The 21,535-nt window shown below is 40.9% G+C and overlaps 1 long non-coding RNA gene and 1 pseudogene across 3 annotated transcripts in view; one reads left to right on the top strand and one right to left on the bottom strand.

Moving 5' to 3' along the window:
• Positions 1–8,015: 8,015 nt before the first annotated feature.
• The window catches only part of LOC144339048 (uncharacterized), a 34,224-nt gene continuing 20,704 nt past the window's right edge, over positions 8,016–21,535 (bottom strand). For both annotated transcript variants that reach the window (XR_013413656.1, XR_013413657.1), the window contains 2 exons: positions 21,021–21,166; positions 8,016–10,635 (listed from right to left, as the gene is read on the bottom strand). This is a non-coding gene — a long non-coding RNA (uncharacterized LOC144339048). The remainder of the gene's footprint in view (positions 10,636–21,020; positions 21,167–21,535) is intronic.
• Positions 10,633–11,225, top strand: LOC694329 (high affinity copper uptake protein 1 pseudogene; annotated as a pseudogene). Its single transcript, XR_013413655.1, has one exon. The product of XR_013413655.1 is annotated as a high affinity copper uptake protein 1 pseudogene (transcript).

Genomic DNA, 21,535 nt, shown 5'->3' with positions numbered 1-21,535 from the left:
AGGAGTTGTGCCCCACCACTGCCCCTCTTGCCCATGCTGCTCACATTGAGGCCTGCTGCTGCTGCCAGGGCCGGGGATGCCATGGTCCTCCTGTGAGCTATGTAGTCCTTCCTGGAGCCAGGGCACAGCCACAGCAGTTCGGCCACACCCCTACCCCACCTCAAGCTGGTGTCAGCGCCTGCATCACAACCTGCCCCTCAGGCAGGACCACCGGGAACCACGGTGCCCTGCAGCTGCTAAGTATAGGTGCAGAGCAGGAGGTCAGAACAAGTGGCCAGAGAGGGACCCAGTGAGGATCTGGACCCCTTGCCCCAGGCTGTGAGAGCTGGCACCCATGCTGGTACCTGGAGCTGCCTGCTCTGTGGCAGCAACAGCATGTCTGACTGTGCAGTGGCCAGACCCCACGCCCACTCACACACCCCTCACCATTCCACACCAGACTTGCAGTCTCCTTGGAGGGGTGAGGTCCAGGCTGGTAGCGTGAGCTGAATGCAACTTGCCAGGCCGAGTGGGTGGAACGAGCCCAGCAGGCCCGAACAAAACTTGGGCAAAGGTGCCATCAGCCACAGATGTTTCTGGCCAGAAAAGCAACATCTGCATCAGCTGCAAACCAGAGCAGAGCTTTCCATGGAAATTTTTTAAAAGTGAGATCGAGATTCTGAAGTATTTCTTCAAAGCATTGTAATAGGAGACGAACTGTGGCTTTACCAGTGTGATCCTGAGGACAAAGCACAATCATGGTAATGGCCACCAAGAGGTGAAAGTGCTGCAGTCAAAGCACTAGCAGACTGATCAAGGGCCAAGGTCATGGCAAGAGTCTTTGGGATGTGCTGGGCATTCTGCTTGTTGACTTTCTGGAGGGCCAAAAAATGGTAACATCTGCTTATTATGAAAATGTTTTGAGAAAGTTAGCTAAAGCTTTAGTAGAAAAATATCCAGAAGAGTTTCAACAGAAAGTCCTTCTCCACCACAACAATACCCCTGCTTATTCAGAGGAATAACTATCATTAAATAAGGGCAATTTTGTGAGAGTTTAAATGGGAAATCATTAGGCATCCACCTTAGAGTTCTGACTTGGTTCCTTCTGACTTCTTTTATTTCCTAACTTTAAAAAATCTGTAAAGGGCAGTCATTTTTCTTCAATTAATAATGTAAAAATGGTGACGGTGACATGGTTAAATTATCAGTACCCTCAGTTCTTTAGGGATGAGCTAAATGGTGGGTATTATTGGTTACACAAATGCCTTGACCTTGATGTAGCTTATGTTGAGAAATAAAGTTTAGCTTTTGTTTTTATCTTTAAATTCCATTTTTCTATGAACTTTTTGAAGTCTCTTCATAGTAAATGATTTTAAACCCTCCTGGGTTTAAGCAATTCTCCTGCTTCTGCCTCTGTAGTAGCTGGGATTATAGGTGTGCACCACCACACCCAGCTAATGTGTGTGTGTGTGTGTGTGTGCGCGCGCGCACGCGTATTTTTTTAGAGACAGGGTTTCATCATGTTTGCCTGACTGGTCTCAAACTCCTGACCTCGTGATCCACCTGCCTCACCTCCCAAAGTGCTGTGATTACAGGCATGAGCCATCGCGCCTGGCCCCATTAATTGATTTTTAAATGTGGAACCAATATTTCACACCTGGGATAAATCTCACTTGGTTGTAATATATAATTCTTTTTTTTTTTTTTTTTTTTTTGAGACAGAGTCTTGCTCTGTTGCCCAGGCTGGAGCGCAGTGGCACGATCTCAGCTCACTGCAAGCTCTGCCTCCTGGGTTCATGCCATTCTCCTGCCTCAGCCTTCTGAGTAGCTGGGACTACAGGTGCCCGCCACCATGCCCAGCTATTTTTTTTGTATTTTTAGTAGAGAGAGGGTTTCACCATGTTAGCCAGGATCGTCTTGATCTCCTGACTTCATGATCTGCCTGCCTCGGCCTCCCAAAGTGCTGGGATTAGAGGTGTGAGCCACTGTGCCCAGCCTATAATTCTTTTTATACAATGTTGAATTCAATCTGCTAATATTTGTTTATATATTTTTTTAGACTGAGGTTCCCTCTTTTTGCCGAGGCTGGAGTGCAGTGGCATGATCTTGGCTCACTGCAACCTCCAGCTTTCCATTTCATTCTATGAGGCCAGCATTACCATAATACCAAAACTAGACAAAGGCATTAAAGGAAACTATAGAGCAATATCTCTCATGAACACACATGCAAAACTCCTTAGCAATCTGCTAATATTTTGCTATCAGTTATTGCTGATAACTTTCCTTGCTCTAAAGTCTGCTCTGTTTAAAATTAATATAGTGCTCCTACTTTCCTTTGATTATTATTAGCATGGTATATCTTTCTGCATCCACTTACTTGTAATCTATATTACCTTTATATTTAAAGTGAGTTTCTTATAGACAAGTGTTGCAGGAAGTCAGGGACCCCAAACCAAGGGAGTGGTTGAAGCCGTGGCAGAAGAACATAAATAGTGAAAATTTCATGGACATTAATTAGTACCCCAAATTAATACTTTTATAATTTCTTACGCCTGTCTTTACTGCAATCTCTGAACATAAATTGTGAAGATTTCATGGACATTTTTCACTTCCCCAATCAATACTCTTATAATTTCCTGTGCCTGTCTTTACTTTAATCTCTTAATCCCATCATCTTTATAAGCTGAGGCTGTATGTCACCTCAGAACCCTGTGAGGATTGTGTTATCTGCACAAATTGTTTATAAAGCATGTGTGTTTGAACAATATGAAAATCTGGGCACCTTGAAAAGAAGAGGATAACAGCGATTTTCAGGGAACAAGGGAGATAACCATAAAGTCTGACTGCCTGCAGGGTCTGGCAGAACAGAGTCATATTTCTCTTCTTGCAAAAGCAAATAGGAGACATATCACTGAATTCTTTTTCTCAGCAAGAAACAGCCCTGGGAAAAGAATACATTCCCGGAGGAGGCCTCGAAAATGGCCACTCTGGGAGTGTCTGTCTTATGCAGTTGAAGATAAGGGATAAAATATGCCCTGGTCTCCTGCAGTGCCCTCAGGCTTGCTAGGATTAGGAAATTCCAGCCTGGTGAATTTTAGTCAGATTGGTTCTCTGCTCTTGAACCCTGTTTCCTGTTAAGATGTTTATCAATGGCAATGCATGCACAGCAGGACATGGAACCTCATTAGTAATTCTAATTTCACCCTGGTCTTGTGATCTTGCTCTGCCCCCATTTGCCTTGTGATATTTTATTGCCTTTGAAGCATGTGATCTCTGTGACCCACACCTTATTCGTATACTTCCTCTCCTTTGAAAATCGCTAATAAAAACTTACTGGTTTTGCAGCTCAGGGGCATCACAGAACCTGTCGACATGTGATGTCTCCCCCGGACACCCAGCTTTAAAATTTCTGTCTTTTGTACTCTTTCCCTTTATTTCTCAGACCAGCCAATGCTTAGGGAAAATAGAAAAGAACGTACATTGAAATACTGGGGGCTGGTTCCTCCAATAGACAAGATATAACTGGGTCCTGTAGTTTGATCTTTCTTCTCCTTCTGAGACTCTTATTAATCATATGTGACACCTTTTATAGTTGTCCCACAGTTCTTGGATATTCTATTCTCTTTTTTTCAGTCTTTGTTCTCTCTGCTTTTCAGGTTTGGAGGTTTGTATTGAGATATCCTCAAACTCAGAGATTCTTCTCTCTGCTTTGTCCAGTCTACTAATAAGCCCACCAAAAGCATTTTTAAAATTTCTGTTACAGTGTTTTGATATCTTGTATTTCTTTTTGGTTCTTTCTTAGAATATCCATCTCTCTGCTTGCATTGCCCATCTATTCTTGCATGCTTTGTACTTTATCCATTAGAGCTCTTGGCATAGTAATCATAGTTGTTTTAAATTAACTATCTGATAATTCCAACATTCCTGCTATATCTGATTCTGGTTTTGATGCTTGCTCTGCCTGTTTAAACTCTTTATTTGCTTTTTAGTATGTTGTGTAATTTTTTCTTGATAGCTAGAAACTAAGTACTGGGTGAAAGAAACTGCTATAAACAAGACCTTAGTAGTGTAGTGGTAAAGTGTAAGCGGGGTAGGAAGCATTCTGTAGTCCTGTGATTGGGCTCTTTTAGTGAGTCTATGCCTCTAGATTGTGAACTTCATGCATGCTTCTCAGTCCTCCCCACCTCTCCGTTGGTGGAACAGGGTGGCCAGAGCAGTCTGGAGTTGGGCATTTTCTTTCTTCCAGGTCAGTTAGGCTCTGATAAAAATCCCGCAGATTTGGCTCTCGTTAAATTATTTATCCTGAGGAAAGACCTTGTTAAGAAGAACAAAATGCTCTAGTGTATTTCAAAATGGTTCCTTTACCTCCCCTGTTCCTGCCAGAATCACAAGGGGATTTTTCTCTAATATTAACTCTCCTGACCTGATAGATCTCTTGCAGGTGAGACAAACAAAAGTGTAGGCCCCCTCCTGCCAGCTGGGTCCCTCTGGAGTTTTTAATTCTCAAAGTTGTTGTATTAGTGAGTTCTCATGCTGCTAATAAACACATACCCAAGACTGGGTAATTTATAAAGAAAAATAAGTTTAACTGACACAGTTTCACATGGCTGGGGAGGCCTCAGAATCACAGCAGACGGTGAAGGAGGTAAAAAGGCATGTCTTACATGGTGGCAGGCAAGAGAGCATGTGCAGGGGAACTACCATTTATAAAACCGTCAGATCTTGTGAGACTTATTCACTATCAGGAAAACAGCACAGAAACCTCCCCACCGCCTGCCAATGATTCAGTTATCTCCCACTGGGTCCCTCCCGTGATATGTGGGGCTTATGGGAGCTACAATTCAAGATGAGACTGGGTGGGGACACAGCTGAACCGTATCAGTTCTCTACACTGAACTTTCAGCAATTCGTCAGTTACAGTTCAGATTTTTCCTACTCTGGCTTTGGTTCCAGCAGGGTGGCTACTTGCAAGCTTCTGTTTGCCGTGTTGTGATTCTCTGTACACCTCTTGGTCACTCCAGTTTTGGGGGAAGTGATTTTCCCTATGACATCACTTATCTGGTGGATGTAGGAGGAGCTGTTGATTTTTAAGTTTAGCTTTTTACTTGTTGTTAGGATAGAGTGGTGTCTTCCAACCTCCTTACATGCTGCGTCAGAAACTAGAAATCCTACCAAACATTTTTTACTGTTGTTATTATTTAATTTTCACCATAACTTGGGAGGTAATTTTTATTGACCTGATTTTTACAGAGAAGTAACTGAGACCCAGAAAGGCTATGTACTGACTAATTGGCAGAGATAGAACTAAAAGTCTCCAAATTGGCATCTTTATGCTAGGCATTGCTCTATAGCTGCCAATTTGTTTAAAAGACAAATACAACTGAAAGGATAAAATATTAAGCCACTGATTCCAAAATATAAATCAGCTTTAACTGCAACAGGAATAAAGCGTTTTGAGAGATCACAAAAAAGAAACCAGGTACATAATAAAAGTTGGCCTGGAAAGGAGGAAAATAGGATACAAATAGGAGATGAAGGTCACCAACAGGCAACATTCACGGCTTCACAACTTCACTTGGGTCTGGCCCTGTTGCCTCCATGGGCTCAGTGACTGCTACCCTCAAGATTCATTTCTAGGGTTGAGTCCGTAGCCAGGTCAATTATAATCAAGCTTGGATTATTTGTTCCAGCTTTGCTGCTGAGTGAGAGTTGGATACCAGTGTAATGTGATAAATGATGTTCTATTTGTCCTCGTGGTCAGTATTTGTTCTATTCACTGGGGCCATAATAAATGTGTGCCCCGAATAGCACATGAAGTTCTATGTAGCCAAATTAAAATGCCCTCTAAGTAGTCTCAATACCATGTTTTTTTCAGTCTCCAAATAGGCATGACCTAATAGGGAAAGAGTACTGTAAACAAGAGGGAACACTTTATTGTCCATCAATAGAGAGACATGTCCTTTTCCTCCTTGACTTAGCTTGCCAAGTTTGGTAAAACAGAAACCCAGTGAAGATTCAGGATGTCTCAAAATCAAAGCACACAATGAAGCAACATGGAGCATATAAAGTACTAATGTCAAAGTTTGGTTTAATTTTCAAGACTTTATTATTTAAAGTTATAGATACACTTCAGGGCTTTTGAAAGAACACTGTACATATTTAAAAATATTTCATTGAAGCTACTTTGACTCATCTTCCATTTACAAACTATTTTCTATGTTACCTAAAATACAAACAGCAAAATAATTATTTTTTGGAACAATTGCTTTCTAAATCCTGAGGGAAACAATAACAATAACAGATTTAAAATATTGGATGCCTATATATACATATAAAGTACATCACAAATATTTTCTCTAATGATTGGCAATATTTTGTGCTTTTTGAATCCAGAAATTGAAAGATTAATCAGCTTATCCAAGATCACATATGTTTTAGTCTCAGTTCTTCAGAGAAAACAGGTCCAATAGGGGTGTGTGTGTGTGTGTGTGTGTGTGTGAGAGAGAGAGATATTTATCTTAGTATAATAAAAAGATTTATTTTGAGGAATTGGCTCATATAATTATGGAGACTGAGAAGTCCCAAGATCTGCATTTGGCAAGCTGGAGGCCCAGGAGAGCCAATGGTAACAGTTCTAATCTGAGTCTGAAGGCCTGAGAGTCAGAAGAGTTGATGGTGTAAGGTTTACTCTGAGTCTGAAGGCAGGAGAATACTGATGTCCCAGCAGTCAAGCAGGGAATGTGAATTCTCTCTTACTCAGTCTTTTGTTCTCTCCAGGACTTCAACAGATTGGATGGGGCCCACTTACACTGGGAGGGCAATCTGCCTTACTTAGTCTACAGATTCAAATGTTAATCTCATCTAAAAACATCCTCACAGACATACCCAGAATACTGTTTAAACAAATGTCTGGGCACCCCATGGCTCCATGAGGTTGACACATAAAACTAACCATCACAACATAGCTGGAAAGCAGCTGAGATGGGGGATTTAAATACAGATCAATTTAACTCTAAGGTCCATAGTTTTTCATCACATCACTCTACCCCAAGGAGGTGCGTTTTCTGATCCCAAGCTCCAACTTTAAGAGCTACATTGATTGTTTTGGGATGTGTGGGAGATCCTGTTAAAAACTCTTTTCATCAAATATTCTGAGATCACCCAGCTGTTAATTTAGTTTCATCTGGCTCATCTCCAAACCTCTGACACATTCATTGCTGGTAATGTTCTGGAAATTCCCACTGCACTTCCTTTTTGGCAAAGTTAACTTTCATTTACATTGGGGTTACTAAGAATTTCAGATAATAGAAAGTAGCTTATATCATCCAAAAAAGCTAAGGCCTTCTACTTTTTTTTTTTTTTTTTTTTCTGAGACAGAGTTTCACTCTTGTTGCCCAGGCTGAAGTGCAGTAGAGTGATCTTGGCTCACTGCAACCTCTGCCTGCTGGATTCAAACAATTTTCTGCCTCAGCCTTCCAAGTTTCTGGGATTACGGGCATGCGCCACCACACTCAGCTAATTTTGTATTTTTAGTAGAGATAGGGTTTCACCACGTTGGCCAGGCTGGTCCCGAACTCCTGACTTCAGGTGATCCACCCACCTCAGCCTCCCACAGTGCTGGGATTACAGATGTGAGCCACCATGCCCAGCCAAGCCTTCTAATTTTTTAAATTAAAATATTGTAAACATAAAATTTATTTTTCAAATTATTTATTTATTTGTATTGTATATATTCAGTATATACAACATAATGCTTTGTTACACATGTGCATAGTGAAATAATTGCTGTAAGTAAGAAAATTAACATATCCTTCACTTTTCATAGTTACTTTTTTGTCATAGGAGTATCTGATATCAACTCTCTCAGCAAATTTTCAATATACAATATGGTTAATAATATGATACTATTAACTATAATCCTTCTACTATATACTAGATCTTTAGACTTATTAATACTACATAAGTTTGTATCGTTTGACCTACCTCTCACCATTTTCTCCCCTTCCCAAATTATTTTTCAAAGGCACAGGTTCTTTGGTTCGAAAATCCGAATTTATTTTTACACCTTTAGTTTACAGATTCAAGAAGCTCAAGACTTCTTAACGATAAGATATACTGCACAAACCACTTAGATTTATCTAAAACCACATAAAACCCATGTCTTAAGAAATGATGAAGAGCATTAAAACTTGAAATGCATATTTCTCCCAATTTCTAGAATCACATTTTGCATTACATAATATTACATCATCCACTATGCCATATGTAAGACAGCATTGTCAACCAGTCTGTCTAACCATACTGAGCGGTCTGTGAAACAAATCAGCTGAATATGATGTTGCCCTGGGTAGGAACACCCTGACTCACCAGGAAAAGATTGGCTGCGTATCTGTCAACAATGGGCTCCAGCCCTCACTCTCTGATCTGTTTGGTATTCAGAAAATTCTCTCTGAGTGCCTCATCTCTGTGGTCTGTAGGAGTTAATGTGCCAGAAAAGGAGAGCAAATTCATTTTCAGTATATTAATGAGATCAGACTCAAGGACAATTGAACAAGACTTCCCCCCGCCTTTTTTTGTTTGTTTGTTTTTTTGAGACGGAGTCTTGCTTTGTCACCCAGGCTGGAGTGCAGTGGTGTGATCTCGGCTTACTGCAACCTCTGCCTTCCAGGTTCAGGCGATTCTCCTGCCTCAGTCTCCCGAGCAGCTGGGACTACAGGCCCGCATGCCACCATGCCCAGTTAATTTTTGTATTTTTAGTAGAGACAGGGTTTTACCATATTGGCCAGGCTGGTCTCAAACTCCTGACCTCGTGATTCACATACCTTGGCCTCCCAAAGTGCTGGAATTACGGGCATGAGCCATCGCGCCCAGCCCAAGACTCCTATTTTTAAAACCTGAAAAAATTGTCATGAATGAAATGCAGAGAGAATCTGTAAGTCACTTGCTACATTAAGATACTCAGGCAAAGGGAGTTATTCCTATACATTATGATGTGTGCCTCCAAGCTTGTTTCATAAATAAATATCTTAAAAATGTACTTATTTACCTGCTGCATCATTAACTCATTCATTCATTCAATACATGTCCATTAGGCACCTCCCATTTTAAGTCATTTTTATGCTGGGTAGTTTAAGGGGTTTTAAGATAAATAGCAGAAGTGTTGAGAGAAGACAAATACCCAAATAACTGAAATGCAAAACGGAGCAGTATAAGTGCTGAGTAAGGGGAAAAACAAAGAATTATCAGGATTTAAAACAGGGTAAAATTAAACAGAGCACCAAATGAAGTAAATTAGGAAATATTTTATGAAAGATGAAGAAGGTGATTTTAGCCTTGAAGGATGGTAGTCATTTCTGGCAAAGCACCAATATAAGCATAAGTCTGTTGGTGGGAAAGTTCACGGTACAGCACAGCTTTGTTGATGGGAAGAGTGTGGGAGATTGGGATAGAATAATGGACGTAGCACAGATCAGAGGAGAAACCAGAGAGGCCATATTGAAATTAAACGTTAAACTCAACTGGAAAGCAATTGCCTGTGCACACTGCGGCCAGTGTGGTCTGCAAGTCAGAAGCTCTCTGCTCTATTCTGGCATCCTCTGTGTTTTCTGAGGCTTCTTTCACCTCTCTGGGCCTCAGTGTCCATACATGTACAATGAAAATACTACTCTGCCGACTTCATGAAGTTATTATAGTGATTAGATAATGTAGATTATTACTGATTTTCAATGTTGGGTGGCAGAGGAGTTGGTTAGAGCTATGCTATTTAACTTTTCAGAGCTCAGAACATAAATAATTTTTAATGTAAAACAGCCTTCAAAATTCTCTTTAAATAATATTGCTAGACCCACAGAGACATAAATCAAAAACAAGTTAATCATATATAATGGCAATGATGATAAAATTGCTTTTTTATGAGCTTTTTAATATAGATGCTATTAAGATTCCAATTCAAAGGAAACTAAAAATTAGAGAGGGGAAGTCGTTTTCTACAGTTACGGGCTGGGAAGTAGCAGAGCTAAGTCTATAAACTCAAGCAGCCAGACTTAAGCTGAAATGCTTAACACAGGCTAAACTGCTCTAAAATAAAGCAAGAATGCTATGATCTTGCATATGGTTTTAATAAAAGAAAAAATACATACTTTTGTGAATATTATCCAAGTATTATTAATCCAAAAAGATAATTTTTAATTCTCTTTTATTTAAAAAGGTACACAAAAGAAAAAATATTTAATATTAACATTATGAATCAGTGAATTGAATTTAAAATGGGATACTATTTTTAGTTAATATTTTAGCAGATGCCTTAAAACATTGTTCATGTATTTTTTTTTCAGTTTATAAATTAAGACATGTTCATCATAGAAAACTGAAAAAATATTGAACAGCATAAAGGCAATAAAACAACCCACAATGTCATCATTAACATTTTATTAAATGTCTTTCCAATCTTTATAAATAAGCTACACTATTAAGAATTACGAATGTTGGGGGTGGGAAATCCTCAGCCTCAGTGGTGGTCATGGACACGTTGAGCTGGGTAGAAGTGGAGGGGCCATTTGAGGAGTCGGGAGGGGGTGACAGGCTAAGATTTCGAGAGAGAGGCGCTAGTGGCTGGACTCAACCTGGGAAGAATCTTCTGCTGCCTCTCAACTTTTCCTGGAAAAAATGAATCATTCCCATCATATGAGGATGAGCTATATGGGCTCCAATAGTACCATGCAGCCTTCTTACCATCACCCAACCACTTCAGCCTCACACTCCGATGATGGAGGAGACAGCAACATGAAGATGATGATGCCTATTACCTTCTACTTTGGCTTTAAGAATGTAGAATTACTGTTTTCTGGTTTGGTGATCAATACAGCTGGAGAAATGGCTGGAGTTTTTGTGGCAGTGTTTTTACTAGCAATGTTCTATGAAGGACTCAAGATAGCCCGAGACAGCCTGGCCTGCTGTGTAAGTCACAAGTCAGCATTCGCTACAATTCCATGCCTGTCCCAGTACCAAATGGAACCATCCTTATGGAGACACACAAAACTGTTAGGCAGCAGATGCTGAGCTTTCCTCACCTCCTACAAACAGTGCTGCACATCATCCAGGTGGTCATAAGCTACTTCCTCATGCTCATCTTCATGACCTACAACGGGTACCTCTGCCTTGCAGTAACAGTAGGGGCTGGTACAGGATACTTCCTCTTCAGCTGGAAGAAGGCAGTGGTAGTAGACATCACAGAGCATTGCCATTGATGTCAGACTCTATGGTGTGGCCTTATTGATTGCATTGGGAAGCTGTTCAACACTTGAAGACATGATTCCTGCTCCAATCATCCCTTCTTCCTCCTCTTTGTGCACATACACACAAACACCACACACCTGCTCAATAGAGATTTAGTTTATAGTCTCTGAGCTAAAGTAGTAAGCTCCCAAATTGTTTTTGCTAGTAAGCTGAGATTCCCATTTCTCTGAAGGAGAAGCCCGCATGAGATGTCTTTTCCTTCTCCATCATCTTACAGCCAAGTTGTATGTTCTTGTCTAATCCATGCAGCTTTTTGTTCATTGACTTGATCATCTGCTTCCTTTTTGAATGTTTAACAGATAGTAAGTAAATTTGGTATTTTTTCCCCCCTGGGTCAGTGATTGAAAGGGGTTAACTTCAGCCAGGATTGATGGCAGCTGAAGGAAATTCTTGCCCAACTAAACCCAGAACTCAAACTTAACATTAGAAAATAAGGTCCAGGGCCGGGTGCAGTGGCCCACGCCTGTAATCTCAGCACTCTGGGGGCCCAAGGCAGGCTCGATCACCTGAGGACAAGAGTTCGAGACTAGCCTGGCCAACATGGTGAAACCCCGTCTCTACTAAAAATACAAAAATTAGCTGGGCGTGGTGGTGGGCACCTGTAATCCCAGCTATTCAGAAGACTGAGGCAGGAGGATCACTTGAACCTAGGAGGCGGATGTTGCAGTGAGCCAAGATGGTGCCACTGCACTCCAGCCTGGGCGACAAGAGTGAAACTCCGTCTCAAAAAAAAAGAAAAAAAAATTAGAAGGTACAGCTTTTGGATTCAATGAGTGGGAAATACATTGTGCCTTTCTCTTGATGTGATGCATTATACCAAAATCTTCGTAGCGTGCAGAGGGGTGGTTTGAAACTAAACACAGGCTTAGAGCTTGCAGTGTATTCTTGGATGGCTGACTCATCGACTTGCATTCCCACTTAACACTTTGATTAGCATGAACTTGCCAATCAAAAAATGACAATCAATTTGAGAAAATAGAAATAGATATTATTAGGCCTAGCGCGGCGGCTCAGCCTGTAATCCCAGCACTTCGGGAGGCCGAGGTAGGCGGATCACGAGGTCACGAGACTGAGACCAGTCTGACTAACATGATGAAACCCTGCCTCTACTAAAAACACAAAAATTAGCCGGGCATGGTGGCGCATGCCTGTAATCCCAGCTACTCTCTTGAGGCAGGAGAATTGCTTGAACCCGGGAAGCGGAGATTGCAGTGAGCCGAGATCGCACCACTGCACTCCAGCCTGGTGACAGAGCGAGACTTCATCTCAAAAAAAAAAAGGAAAAAGAAATAGATATTTTTAAATAATACCATTCGCAGTTTACTTTGACTTGATACCTTGGTTTGTCCCAGCTGAAGTGAAGCAAAAGAATTTGAATTATTTTTCTCACTATTGTTTTCGCATGTCTGCCTCTGAAACAGTGATTTTCAAGCTTTAGCGTGCATCAACATCACCTGTAGGGCTTGTTAAAATACTAATTGCTGGGCCTCAATGCAAAAGCCCCCAAAGTGGCACTTCTGAGTTCCTGCTGATGCTACAAGGGACCACACTTTGAGAATCTCTGCTTTAAACTAAGAAAATATGAGCTGGTGGATTGGCTGCCTGGTATTGGGCATGGAAATTTGAATTGCTGATTGGTAGATGGTGTGTCTGGACTTAACTCATATAGTAAATACTGTTGATCAATACCTAATCATTCCACATTTATTGAGCTCCACCTGTGTGTATGTGTACCCAAGCACACATGCGTGAAGGGCTATAGCCAAAGTATTTTTACTAGCCTGTATGAAGTCACTAGTCCTTATTTTTAAAGGTCTATGACTTCTTGGAAGTAGTTTGATTGTTGAGAGAGACCTTTGATCTGCAGTGTAAATCTACCAGTCACGGGCCAGAAGGGCAAAAGCCCAGTTCTCTCTTTGGAAAGACTCAGGGTGTGGTTTGCTGATGGCCAGATTTTCCTCAGGCTCCAACAACTGTGTTCATACCAAGCAGATCCTCATCCTCCATATAAGCATCTTTGTTATTAGTGAGGGTTTAATTACTTTACAAGTGGCCAAAACCCCTATTCTCAATGAAGAACCACATTGGATTTTTATTCTGTTCAGTTGTAGTCTACACTGAAGTCTTATTCCCAGTTCAAACTACTTCTTTAAATTGATTCGTCTTGTGCTGGTCTGTTAAATCCTGCCCTCCTTGGTGCTAGATCCAGTTGTGCCTCAGGGCAGAGGAAATAAAACACAGCTATCCTGTTGGACTTTGTACTTTCTCCATGGGTGCCAGTTAAATATTGGAGAGCAAGGAATGTGTACTTGTATGGCTTTGAACCAAGAGAGGGTTATGAGCCTACTGGATTGAGGTTAAAATCCAAGAACCAACATTTAGAGCTTTGTGCTTTTCTCTCATTCCATCACCTTGCAATGATGATACTTAACATGAGCAGAGTGAATGACAGGTACTGACAAAGTCCAACACAAAGATATAATACAGCCTGTTGTCTCAAGCCAAGGAATCATAAAACCATAAGAAATAAATAGAAATCAATAGTTAGTAGTGACACTGGTGCTCTCTAGAAATCTCAGCATGAACTGCTACAGAATACCCTCCCAGCAACAGAACCTTATCAGTAAGGCCAGCTAGACACAATGGCTCACGCCTGTAATCCCAACACTTTGGGAGGCCAAGGTGGGAGGATGGCTTGTGTCCAAAAGGGACCAGCCTGGGCAACATAGTGAGATCCCATCTCTATAAAAAATCAAAAATTAGCTGGGTGTGGTGCTGCACACCTGTAGTCCTGGCTACTTGGGAGGCTGAGGCAGGAGGATTGCTTTAGTCCAGGAGGTCGAGGCTGCAGTGAGCCATGATTGCGCCATTGCACTCAGCTCAGGTGATAGAGCAAGACCCTGTCTCAGAAAAAAAAAAAAAAAAAGAAAAGAAAATTCAAGGCCAGTTAAGACTAAATGCTATGACTTTGAAATTCGCAGAAATAAATAAATAGCAGTTTAGGTTAGGTCTGCAGGTATTCAGGATAGAGATACAGGTATTCAGGATAGAGATACAGGTATTCAGGATAGAGATAATCCCCTGAAAAATGTGAATTTCAGAGATTCTTAGACTGGCTGCCAAAAGATGAAGCCAGTGAAGGAGAAAAAGCTTAAATTCCATCTTGAGCCCTTGGACTGTGATAATACAATGATTTCATTAACTTTTCATTTCTGTATACCTGTTCACTTGGAATTTAATGCTTGACTTCTTTGTTCGTTTTGGATCTAAACTTCTCTTTTCCTCCTTCCCCATTCACATCTTTTTAGAAGACTGCATCACCATTTCTTTAGCCTCCTTACTCTGCTGTCCTTTCCCTTTTCTTTCAGTGTTTTTGATCTTACGTCTACTGTTTTAAATCTCCGTAGGCCTCCTGATGCACTGGACAGTGGTATGCTGTGGATATAAATACCAACCAGAAATTGGCATTTATAAATCTGTTAGAGACTTTAAGCATGCTTCAAGAGGCAGTTGCGCCACTGGAATTTCTATAAGGCTGGTACCCTTCCCAAAGTTACAGAATCTTAGGTGCTGTCTCTAGTCTGTGATGGAGGAACTCCCAGCATCCCCATTGCCCATAAATGGAATCCTCACTGTATCCACTAGGAGATTAGAAATCAAAGTTTCTTCACTACTTCTATGGTAGGGTTGTCTGAAATTCCCTTTTAGGCTGTGGGTACTGGTCTTGGGTGCTAGTCATAAGGGGTTCTTTATAAGGAGCAGGTGGAGGGGAGTACACTTTCATGTCATTCAATTTTGATCCTGCCCTCTCCAGCTACTCCTTCAAAAGATACAAAGTCTGGGCCTGGCCCAGTGGCTCACACACTTTGGGATGCTGAGTGGGGGTGGATCACCTGAGGTCGGGAGTTTGAGACCAGCCTGGTAAAACCCCGCCTCTACTAAAAACACAATAATTAGCCGGGTGTGGTGGCGCATGCCTGTAATCCCAGTTACTCTGGAGGCTGAGGCAGGAGAACCGCTTGAACCTGGCAGGTGGAGGTTGCAGGGAGCCAAGATGGCACCACTGTACTCCATCCTGGGCGACAAGAGCAAAACTCCATCTCAAAAAAAAAAAAACCCCAAAAAAGTGCATTTGATATAATGCCTTAGTTACTGGGGTCTACAATTAATGTTGACTGTTTTAGATTGTAAGCTTCTGGAGAGCACTATTGCTGTAGCAGGAATGTTTTAACAGTGTCATATGAAAAAGAACAAAATAAATATTTTGATTTTGTGATTAAAAAAGAATTTAAAATGTTTACATTTGAAGTTATTTTTCTCAGCAACAGAATATTCACTCACTGCTAATTTTTCCCACTTTACTATATTTAAGAAGATATGATTTGTATTATATATTTCTATATTACACAAATTTACATAGTCAGATACCATCTAACACTAGTCAGAATGGCTGTTACTAAAATGTCAAAAGATAGCAGATGCTGGCCAGGCGCGGTGGCTCACGCCTGTAATCCCAGCACCTGGGGAGGCTGAGGTGGGCAGATCACAAGGTCAGGAGATCGAGACCATCCTGGCTAACACGGTGAAACCCTGTCTCCACTAAAAAATACAAAAAATACAAAAAATTAGCCAGGCATGGTGGCGGGCGCCTGTAGTCCCAGCTACTCGGGAGGCTGAGGCAGGAGAATGGTGTGAACTTGGAAGGAGGAGCTTGCAGTGAGCCTAGATTGCACCACTGCGCTCCAGCCTGGGCAACGGAGTGAGGTTCTGTTTCAAAAAAAAAAAAAAAAAAAAGATAGCAGATGCTGGCAAGGTTGTGGAGAAAAAGAAATGCTTGTACACTGTTGGTAGGAGTGTGAATTAGTTCAGCCATTATGGAAGACAGTGTGGCAATTCTTCAAAGACCTAAAAACAGAAATACCATTCAACTCAGCAACCCCATTACTGGGTATATACCCAAAGAAATAGAAATAATTCTATTAGAAAAACACATGCACATATATGTTCACTGAAGCACTATTCACAATACCAAAGAGATAGAATCAACCCAAATGCCCATCAGTGATAGAACGGATAAAGAAAAAGTGGTACATATACACCATGGAATACTATGCACCCATAAAAAAGAACAAGATCAGTCGGGTGTGGTGGCTTATGCCTGGGGACATGGATGGAGCTGGAGGTCATTATCTTAAACTAACACAGGAACAGAAAACCAAATATTACATGTTCTCACTCATAAGTGGGCATTGAACAATGAGAACACATGGACACAGGGAGGGGAATATCACAAACGGGGCTTGCTGGGGAGTGGGGGCAAGGGGAGGGATAGCATTAGGACAAACACCTAATGCATGTGGGGCTTAATACCTAATGCATGCAGGGCCCATAATCCTTAGCAAACTAATGCAGGAACAGAAAACCAAATACCATATGTTCTCACTTATAAGTGGGAGCTAAATGATGAGAATACATGGACACATAGAGGGGAACAATACACACTGTCACCTTTCGGAGGGTGGAGGATGGGAGGAGGGAGAGGATCAGGAAAAATAACTAACGCATACTAGGCTTAAAATCTGGGTGATGAATACTCTATACAACAGAGTTTACCTATGTAACAAACCTGCACTTGTACCCTTGAACTTGAAAGTTAAAAAATTATACAATCATATTTACATATGATTATATATAAAATAATGATATAGCAATTATATATATTTTACATTAAAAATGTACAAATCTTCAGAGTACAGCTCAATGAATGTTTATATACACCCATGGAACCACCATGCAGATCAAGAAATAAAATATTTCTAGCACCCCAGAAGGCTCACTTGTGTCCCTTTCCAGCCAATGCCATCCCCATCTAGGATGATTGTTGATTTTGTCTCTATCACCACTGACTAATTTTGTCTGCTTTGAACTTCTTATAAGGCATACATTATATATTTCTGGGTCTGTTTTTTTTTTAAAGCCACATTGGTACATATCTCAGTAGTTTGTTCATTTTCACTTCTATGTAGTTTTCCACTGTATGAAAATAATACAATGTATTCATCCATTCTAGGGTATTGAGTTGTTTCTAGTTTGGCTTTTGTTTAAAAGAAAGAAGCTATGAACATTCTTGTACCTGCCTTTTGGGTGTACATAAGCACTTATTTCTCTTGGGTATATACTGAAAAGTAGAATTGTTGGATGATAACGTATACATACATTTAGCTTTAGTATTAGGTTGGTGCAAAAGTAATTACAGGTTGTGCCGTTGAAAGTAATGGTGGCCGGGTGCGGTGGTTCATGTGGGTAATCTCAACAGTTTGGGAGGCTGAGGTGGGTGGATCACAAGGTCAGGAGATCAAGACCATCCTGGCTAACATGGTGAAACCCCGTCTCCCCTAAAAATACAAAAAATTAGCCGGTCGTGGTGTTGGGCACCTGTAGTCCCAGCTACTCGGGAGGCTGAGGCAGGAGAATGGCGTGAACCTGGGAGGCGGATCTTTCTGTGAGCTGAGGTCACACCACTGCACTCCAGCCTGGGCGACAGAGCGAGACTCCATCTCAAAAAATAAAAATAAAAAAGTAATGGCAATTACTTTTGCACCAACGTAATAGTTATTGTCAAGCAGTATTCCAAAGTGGGTTTACAATTTATAGTCTCACCAGCAATTTGTGAGAATTCCAGTTATTCGACATATTTACCAGCATGTGCATTGTCAGTCCTTTTAATTTTAGTTGTCTGCCACAGGTATAGCAGTATCTCACTGAGGTTGTAATTTGATTTCCTTTATGACTAATAATGATGGTAATATGTCTATTGGTCATTTGGATACCCTTTTTGGATACAGTAAAGTGCCTGTTAAAGTGTAGTTTGTTTGTTTGTTTCAGAGTCTCATTCTGTTGCCCAGGATGGAGTGCAGTGAGCTGAGATCAGGTGACCTCCTGAGTTCAGTGATGTGCACTTACCTCCTGGGCTCAAGTGATCCTCCCACCCCGGACTCCCAAGTGGCTGGGATTACAAGTGCACACCACCATGCAAGGCTAATTTTTGTATTTTTGTAAAGACAGGGTTTCACTATTTTATGCAGGTAGGTCTCAAACTCCTGGGCTCAAGTGATCTTCCCACCTCAGCCTCCCAAAGTGCTGAGATTACAGTTGTGGGCCACCATGCCCAGCCTTTCTTATCAAAAATTAGGCAGAAATCTGGATACAAGCCTTTTATTGGATATATCTATTGTAAATATCTCTTCCCAGTCTTTCACTCTTTTTTTTTTTTTTTTTTTTGAGAAGCAGTCTCACTCTGTCACCCAGGCTGGAGTGCAGTGGCACAATCTCGGCTCACTGCAAGCTCCACCTCCCGGGTTCACGTTATTCCCCTGCCTCAGCCTCCTGAGTAGCTGGGACTACAGGCGCCTGCCACCACACCCAGCTAATTTTTTGTATTTTTTGGTAGAGACGGGGTTTCACCATATTAGCCAGGATGGTCTTAATCTCCTGACCTCGTGATCCGCCCGCCTCGGCCCCCAGAGTGCTGGGATTACAGGCGTAAGCCACCGAGCCCGGCCCCCAGTCTTTCACTCTTAGTGATGTCTTTTAATTAAACTACTAGCTTTTTACATAACAAAAAATTAACTGTTCTCTTTACTGGTAGAAATAATGAGTTCAATGAATCATCACTTTTAATTTTGTTTGACATCAAACTACTAAAATATAGCTTTATTTTACATATGTTTGCAGAATATTAATAAAGAGAATAGCACAGACTGGAGTTTAAGAGACATTGATTTAGAACACCATGCTAATGAAATTGATCTTATTGGGCAAAGTTAGCACCCCTTCACCCAGGTTGGGAACTGACAAGTAAATGCAGGTCCTTTATGAGAGTGAATGTGGTTCAGCCTAAATCCACTACAACTTAACCGAAAATGCAAAAAGGAATTCTTGGATAAAAAAAAGTCATTATCAGAGACTCCTTTTTTATTTTTATTTTTATTTTATTTTATTTATTTATTTTTTGAGATGGAGTCTCGCTCTGTCACCCAGGCTGGAGTGCAATGGCGTGATCTCCGCTCACTGCAAGCTCTGCCTCCCAGGTTCACACCATTCTTCTGCCTCAGCCTCCCGAGTAGCTGGGACTACAGGTGCCCACCACCACGACCGGCTAATTTTTTGTATTTTTAGTAGAGACAGGGTTTCACCACGTTAGCCAGGATGGTCTCCATCTCCTGACCTTGTGATTCGCCCGCCTCGGCCTCCCAAAGTGCTGGGATTACAGTCTCTGTGCCCGGCCCAGAGACTCCTTATCTGAGTTTTCATTACTCAAATTCCTCTAGAATATGATTATACAGGAATATTTGCCATTAAATGAAAGTATTCACTGATGAACTGAATACCCATAAAATTTTTCCCCTTTCAAACAACCTTCTCTGCTTAGCTTGAATGACTATCCCTGATCATAAGTCAAAACTTTTTCAGCCTAACTGTTACTACTTATAGAATATTGTAAACATCTGACAACACAAGTCAGATAGATGGTAAAGTGGAGTTGTAATTCTTGCAAAAGATGCAGAATTTCATGAAATTGATGAAAATAATGTTGGAGAACTGCTCCAATGTCAAGTATAGTCACGTGTCAATGACTAGGTGAAAACTGAAGAAGAAAAAATAGACAAGGAATCATATAAATTAATACTAAAGAAGAGTAATGGGTAAAGATGATGATACCAGAGATACTTCCAAAATGTACCAGCTTAAATGTCAAAGAATTGTTTAAATCCCTTTGGAAAACTGATAAAAACCGTTGACTAAAAAAAAGTTTTTGGTATAATGATCCCCTTCGATGGTTTTACACAAAGGTTGTATGAGCTGAACAAAGTCGCACTGTGCCATCCTATAATTTTGTCCAAGAAAATGTGTCCTCTTCATGCCAAATCAACTCCTCAACATTCTTCAGACTAAGAATTAATGCATAGTTGCAAATAACCGTATACATTTTGTTAACTTTAAGATAATTATTTTTATTATTTACCTTGAAATGTGCTCTTTATCGTAAGAGGATTAATTAACTTTTGCCCTTTCCTGGTATCGTTTATTCTTGGATAGTGAGTGCATCTTATAATTCTGTTTTCTATGAAGAACTTTAGAGATGGAAATTATTTGTTGTATTCACACTTGTATGAGGCATTTTGTAAAGAAGTTCTTTACTTTGCAGACAGATAGCATAGTAGAAGCACAGGGCAGACAAATGATCTGCAAAGGTCACACTAACGGTGTTTACATTTATGTTTGACCCCAGAGCCTACTCTCTTTAGGTCAGAATGCCTCCTAGGTCCTCAAAAGCAGAGGCAGCCAGAAACTCAGCATTATTCTTTCTAATCCTCAGTCCTGTGAATGAGAAAATGACGTCTTACTTTTATAAAGTACTACCAATATTGCTTCATGTCTGCATAGGGTACACACCAGTGGCAAAGCACCTTCACAAACATATCATTTGGTCTTCTCTTATCCCCCCAGGAAGTGGTGAAGAAGCAGGCAAGTGGGAATCTGAGGCTCGGAAAGCTAAAATAGCTTGTCTGAGGACCCACAGCTCAAAAACAGCAGTGTTGTGCCTGAAACTAACACTTTTAGACTGTGGTGCAGAGTTCTGTTCTCTGCACCTCTCTGTTTTTTGGCATGAAAATAAAGCAGGGGAAGTTAGCAAAGAAATTCATTAACAGAGTTAACATTTAAATAAAGTCTCGATCAAATACCTGGTCTTCATACTGCAACATTTCCAGGTGAGTAGCTTTGGTGTTTCTCTTCTGACAGTGGCGTTCACAATACATACAAGAGGGAGCTTGGAGATCACAAATTTCTTTACCTTGGAGGCTGAAGAAGGTCCTGGCTTATGAACTCTCTGTTCGTAAGAAAACCAGCAAAAAGGCCTTTCAGATTCTCCGTCCTATATAGTGTGCTATTCAGGGAGCCGATAGAGGGCAGTTACTGAACACAGATCCCGTGAAAATTAACAGCTTCCAAACTGATTTCTTTCCATTGGCTTTGTCAGTTTTACTTTCTATTTCTTGGGAAATAGTTCTATTTCTATTAGATTTCTATTTCTATTTGTTTCTATTTCTTGGGATTATGTCAGGGGAAGATTATAGCAGCAACATAGCCAGGATTTATAAAGTCTGTTTACCATTTCTCAGAGAACTCTAGATTCTCCAAGCTTACAAGATTCTTCAAGCCTACAAGATTCTTCAAGCCTACAAGATTCTCTAGATTC

The sequence above is a fragment of the Macaca mulatta genome, chromosome 2 (assembly GCF_049350105.2).
Source record: "Macaca mulatta isolate MMU2019108-1 chromosome 2, T2T-MMU8v2.0, whole genome shotgun sequence".
In the NCBI taxonomy this organism is placed as follows: Eukaryota; Metazoa; Chordata; class Mammalia; order Primates; family Cercopithecidae; genus Macaca; species Macaca mulatta.
The sequence above is the reverse complement of the archived record's forward strand: the minus strand, read 5'-3'. Positions and strand labels throughout refer to the sequence as shown.